Source organism: Cricetulus griseus, chromosome 5, assembly GCF_003668045.3.
Source record: "Cricetulus griseus strain 17A/GY chromosome 5, alternate assembly CriGri-PICRH-1.0, whole genome shotgun sequence".
Classification (NCBI taxonomy): domain Eukaryota; kingdom Metazoa; phylum Chordata; class Mammalia; order Rodentia; family Cricetidae; genus Cricetulus; species Cricetulus griseus.
This window is the reverse complement of record NC_048598.1, coordinates 146,017,006-146,023,906: the sequence shown is the minus strand read 5'-3', so window position 1 is coordinate 146,023,906 and position 6,901 is coordinate 146,017,006.

The window sequence follows — 6,901 nt, the reverse complement described above, 5'->3', positions numbered from 1 at the left end:
GATAATTTTGTATAGTGATACAAATTTAAGGTTATTTTGTTATAGTGTGTATGCTTCTACTCCTGTTTGAGATGTTTTTGTATATTGATGCAAATTTGAAGTTATTTTTTTGCTATACTGTATTGTGTTTCTATTTCTTGTTTAAGGTATTGTACCTATGCAGCTCATTAAAAATGTAATAATGTCATTGTCATTTTTAAAGTTTTGGAAATTGCTAGCTTTGTACTTTATGTTTACTCAGTAATATTATATTCTTCTTGTGTCTCTTATGGGGTTGAAGACTAGATAGTTACAGTTTTCCTTAGTTATGATAGAAAATATTTGGGTACAAACTTTGGACTCACCAAGATAAGATAGATAATAGAATATTTTCTCTGAATTTGCCAAATACTAATGGGCTGGACATTGTGGATAAAATTCTTACTTGATAATTGTTATTATTGTATATAGTTTTACTATGTTAGAGTTTAAAATTTTCCTTTCTATTTAAACAAAAAGGGGGAAATGTTGCAGAAGAATTGTTCATAGAGTCATTCCACTGTGCCAATAAAGCCACCTTCAATCAAAGGACATAGTCAGTGATTGGCTGACCGGGATCAGCCATCGAGTTCTTGGAGGACTGAGGAGGTCTGCTATAGAGTACAGGAAAAGAGAAGAGGGAATTTCTGGGGGATTTCTTGGACTGATGGTTTGGGAAAAACATGGAGAGAGGGTCAGCCAATTGACTCTCCCCTGCCTTTGGATTTATCAGGTCTTTATCTCAATTTAGGATTCCTGAGTTTTTATTATGTTGGAACAATTTAGATATTCATTACACTTCCTTCTTGAAAGTCAAAATAACTATACAGTTACTAGTGTCTTTTCCAGGGCTCCCATAGCACCCTCCCTATTATTGTGTGTACTAGTCTCTGCCAGAACTCACTCTGGGCTCCTGCTAGGGAAATGTATTTATCTCCTATACTGGGAACTCTCAGGACATAGAATCTCAGGTAGAAATAATTTCAGCCCAACAGGTACTCAAAAAACAGGGGTGAAGAGCATCAGTGAGTAAATGCTGTCCACTTTAGACCAGCTCTGTCTAATCATGGAGTGATATGAGCCACTAAATTGTCTAGTAGTTATATTCAAAAGAATCCAAAGCAGTAAGTGGAATAGCCTTTTTAAAAACCAAATCTATTAAAATATGATCACGTTAATAAATGATGACACAAACCAGTATGTATATGGTTTACACTGTCTTTAATATTGTGTCTTCAGAATTTCACTGTGTATTTTATACTGAACAGCGCATCTCAAAGCAGACTAGCCACATTTCAGGTAATCAGTGGTCATAATTGGGCAGTGTGTTCTAGGTGAAAGGGAATATGACTGAGGTATACAAAAACACCTTTGCCTATGAAATCAGTCACTGAGGGCATGGCTCTTATTTGGTGGTTACATGGCATTTCAGTGGTTTCCACCTTAATCTACAGCACAAAGCTATAAGGGCAGGTCTGAGTATGAGAGATCTGTGTGTGACCTGTGAACAGCCAACAAAAAGCAGTGGAATTGTGAACAGCTAACAAACCAACTCTTCAGCCAGCCCTGTGGATCTGAGATACACAAATACCCTGCCTCTCTAGGGAACATAAAAGGCATTAGGTAAGAGCTACTACATTCTTTGGTGTGCAAAGCCACACCTTCCAATGCCATCATCTCTGAGGTTCTACTCACCAAAAGAGAAAGCCACAGAAATGTAAATACAGTCTATTTGCAGATGCCAAGGCAGAGGTAGCTCCAGGTATCCACACCCTCTAGGGATACCATTCCATTTGAGGGAGGAGATAAAAAGAAATTTCTTAAGCAGGAAACCATTCCAAGACCTAAGCTGTTTATCTTGTTCAAGCCTGTTGGCTCCATCTAACTCGGACTGAAGTGAGTGTTTGCTGGGTCCAACCTTTACTCTGTTGGGGTCAGAATCCCCACAAAAAATTCTCTATCTTTCTCCACAGATTACAGTGACTTCAGCTGAGAAACCTAGTGCCAATTGGCAGTGAACGTAAGGTGGAACTATGAGTCAACTTGGCACTACTAGCCTGGCACCCTCTTGGTGGGCAGGATCCCAAAGCTGCCTGCCATGCCCCTTCTCCTTTGGAATAGCAGGCCCTACTTGCAATGAAAACAAGTCAGGGATCCAAATTAGCATCAGAACCAAATGGTCTCCTGGGAAACTAATTACAATTATTTCAGTTTTAAAATATTTTCTTTGCAACCTAGACAGTGAAGCCATGTGTTTCACAAGGACAAAAGCCTTGTGCCGAAGAACTCCATCTTTTATAAAGAAATGCCATTGACCAAAGATTAGGGAATAGCTGAAAGATTCTATTTGAGTCTTTCAGGGCAAACTCTATGTATCTTCTTGTTCTTCACTCCTATATAATCTTTGCCCATTCATTCATCACTGGAATTTTTTTCAACAGAAGTGAAACATTTCTGATTAGTTTCTTTTTATAATAGTCCTTCCTGCAAAACGTTGGAGTCCTTAGAATGCAAGCATCTTGAAGATAGGTCAGGGAGCCTTGCCCTTATCAGGTGGAGAATATTCAGGCCAGCATGCTTCTGCCATCAAATCCTCCCTCCTGGAAATCATCTGAAAAAAATCAATTTGCATTCTGGTGCTTATAGTGTATAATTGTAGAGTGGCCCATAGATTACAAAATGCCTTCACATTTCCACAGTTCTACTTTTCAACAGTTGGAGTAGGAGCAATAGGTTAGGTCCTGTCTTTATGTGATATTTCTCCACACAACTGGTACTCTGTTGAGAACCTTCTTTGTTCCTGGCCTTGAGGAATGCATTGGGAAACTGTCACTAAGACACAGCACCTTCTGGGAGTAGCTGAGTCTTAAGGAGCAAATAGGAAACAACAAAAAGTCATAGAAACTTTCTGATAGAAGTACCAGCATGCTATCGGAGCATGGAAGAGGGGCCTTAAATGCATCATTTAAGTATTGAATAATTCCTTAATCTGAAGAAATTAAGCTCCTTGGTGATGGAGTGCCTGGTATCCTAATAAGTCAGTAAGAAACTTGTAGGTAGAGAGGGCTCAAATGGCTCTAAGTCACACTGACTGTCCATGCCTTGGCTGAAGGGTATTATTATGATGTATATAAAATAGATACTAATTGTTTATAGACTCATACAGTATGACCCTAAATGATGTGAACGGTGATTACTATAGGTATATTTCTAACAGGCTGATTTTCTTCATAAAGTATTAGAATCCATATGATTTCCAAATGAGGATTAAACTTCCAATATTAGAGATACTTCTAAATGTAAACATGGCTTAAAACATTTCAATAATTTCCTTTTCTCTTTTTTGGTATTTTTCAGAATATATAGGAAATCTTCCCTGTCCCTTACCCCCTTGTGTTATAATCACAAAAGAGTGTGTATACTCAAGGCAACAACAGGATATCCAAGAGAAGTCCCAGTATGGGTACAGTATTAAGGGTGTAGCAGAAGCCAGGGACCTTGAACCAGGCTCATTGTAATGAACACTTGCTAGTAAAGATGTAGGGACCGGTGTGTACTATGTGACTCACTGTGTCACACTACAGCTTCCACAATGAGACTTTTTTGTATGTTGGTTTGTTTGGGGTGGTTGTTTTTAGGGTTTTCTCGTTTGTTTTACTTTTAAATTTTGTTTTATTTGGGGGTAGGTGGCAAGTGAAAAGGGCAGATACGAAGGGATGAGGAGTTGTATGGGATCAGGATGCACGCTGTAAAATCCACAAAGAATCAATAAAAATTAGTTTAAAATGGGATGCATGTACTAATCATTTATTATTATATGACTATTCAGTTTTTGTAATCAACCCCCCCAAGGACTATTAGAAGTTTTGATATTTTATTCCAAGGTTTCAAGCTGTTTTGCATATCATCTTCAGACAGGAGTAGGACTACATTGTAATAAGCACATAAAGTGCCTAGGAAGGTGTTTGCCACTCAAGTTTGAGGGCTTGAGTTTGGATCCCTGGTACCCATGTAAAAAGCCAAGTGTAGCAAGTCACTTGTGCAATTCCATGGCTGAGAAAAAGACACTGGAAATGTCTTTCCATGTACATAAAAATAGAGCACCCTTTTAAATGACATCAAGGACATGCAATATATAGATTGCTATAAGTTATTTTTTCAAAAACCTTAATAATTCTGGGTTGTTTCTATAATTTTCAGCCGTATGGACAATATGTTAAAGTCTTTATTCTTAATAACATTGGTTTGATTATTTCTAGAAATTTCAGGGAGTTGCTAGTAGATTCTTTGCAGATTCTCAATGGCATCAAGTCTTCAACATTTAAAGACAATAAATAGGTTGTCTGAAAGTACTTTTGGGTGATAATGAAACTTGCCAGTTAGTGATGGCAGAGGAGAGGTTTTGGAGTAGCTTCTGTGTGGCGGTCAAGTGCTGGATGCTTGTGTTGCCCCATGACTTCTGCAAATACATAAAAGAACTGGCACTGTTGCTCTCTTTTACGATGAGCGTATTGAGACATGGGGAAGCCAAGCTCATCTCCCAAAGGGACAGAGCTGGCAAATGGCAGAGCCAAGCTGAGCCTTTTGAATTTTTTACAGTTCAATGGGCTTCTTAGTCAAATAAAGGCATGCATGTGGTTTCTTGGTTAAGGCTCCAACTATCGAGTCAAGTCTGGTGGTACCAACTTTTCATCCCAGCTACTTGGCAGGCTGAGGCAGGAGAATCACAAGTTCAAGGTCTGCCTGTGTTACTGGTGAGTTCATTCCTGCCCCAGCAACTTAGTGAGATCCTGTTTCAAAGGAAAAGGTAAAAATGGAGCTGAGGATGTAGCCTGGTGGAAACGGATGGAAAAAAGACTTGCCTGGCATGCGTAAAGCCCTAGGCTCAGGCTCCGCTGCCTCCAAAACCAAACAAAAATCTTCCACCTATCTCTAAAGAAAACTTGAAAATGTTTGGAGGAATTTAAGAAATGCCAAAATAAATATGTAATTTATAAAACATATATCAAGGATAGACTTCATCTGAAACATATAAACTTCACTGTTTTAAATGTCTCCTTGCTTTAGTCAACTCCTTCTTTTACTCATACTGAACAACAATGCTGTCTTAAAATATGCTATCTTAAAATGGTATGCCCTCAAATACATATATTTGTTTATTCTGGAATTTTCTTTCAGCTCTGGGTTTATAGCAATTCTGTTAATTGCACAGTAAAGAATTTAGCTTATTAGAAAGTTAGTTTGGCTCTGGGCATCATTGTACTTGTGTAGAAGTAATCTCTCACCCAAGACACTCTTCCTTTCTTACTAATGAACTGTCTCTTTATTTTGGTCTTTTTCTGAAAGATCTACTCATTCCCAGGACTTCTTTCTGGGGAGCAGAATCCTCTAGAAATAAACTATTTGTATGGATTCTAAGAGATGAAATAGAGGAAAAATAGAAAATTATTGTGCCTTGGTTGCTTCAATTTTGATTGTGAAACAAATGTTTTCCGTTTGACTAGCATGGAATGTGTTTGTCAGTACAGTTTCTCCCTGGGTCTGTGGCTTCTTCTAGGTGCTCCTATAGTACTGTCTGTATATCCCCATCATATCACTTACCACAATGTCCCTCATCCTTCTCATTAAACCAATAGCTAAGGGTACACCATGCCTCTGTGTTACCTCCTGAAATCACAAAACAATCATATGGAAAGTGCTTATTTCATTTGTTGAATGACTAGCCTTGGAAACATTACTTCCTCTAAATGTATCTTCAATAGAGAAAAAGCATTAAACACCCAATCTCCCAAGGCAATCTGACTTAGGGGTGAACATAAAGCCATACCATGAGCCTCAGGAGATTTTATGGAATGTTCCCCAGATGCAAGCCCATGTTTCCCAATATTAACACAGAGTTCAGCCATATTTATAAACATTCATTTAACAGCAAACATCAATGGGCAGCATGACTTCTCTAAAAGTTTGTAGGGTGTTAGGGCAGGGCAAGTGGTCCAAAAATCTGGTCAGACATCTGTCCCCCAATGTGTTTTCCCCCTATATGTGCTTCCCTTCCATGTTTCCTGTCCCTAGTAGACAAAACACTTTCATTCTTCCCCAGCCTTTTTCTCCAGACTTGCATCATCACCACACCTATCAGAGCTCACACTAGGCACATGCCTTAATCGGTGGGTGGATAGGCTAAAACAACATGCTTTTTCTATTACATCGTCTTTTGCAGTTGTTAGTTCTTAGGCTGGGTTTTCTTTTTCAAACACCTTCAAGCAATCTAATGTAAGCAAAAACCATGTCTCTTCAAGGCATACCGCTTTTAAAGTCACATTTTCCCTCTCTAGTCCAAGGAGGAGCCAGTCATTTCTTGCTAGTGATGGTCATCTCATGGCTCAAGTAAGGAGTCTCTTTTCTATATGGTCGTTGCTGTCATTCCTTGCTAATGTGTTCTAGTTTGCTTTCTAGAACTGTGATGAAGCACTGACAAAGAAAAAGGGTTTATTTCAACTTCATATGTCCAGGTAACAGTCTGTCACTGTTACTGGCGTGGTCACGATCCATGGCCAGCTACCTTTCTTATCCAGCCTAGGTCCACCAGCTTAGGGAATGGTGCTGCCCACAGTGGACTGGGCCCTCACACATAGGCCAGCAGTCAAAACAAACTGTAACTGACAGGCCCACAGGTCCATCTGATTGAGGGAATTCAGTTGAGGTATCCTTTTCCCAGGTGACTGTAGGTTGCATCAAGTTGACGATAAAACCTGGCCAGGACACAGTGGGGACAGCTTTCTCATGCAGGGCAGTAGGCCACCATTCCAGCACTTATTAACCTGTATATGATATCTCTTTTCTGATCTCCAGGAAATCTCTCCTATTAACCTAACAATTACAG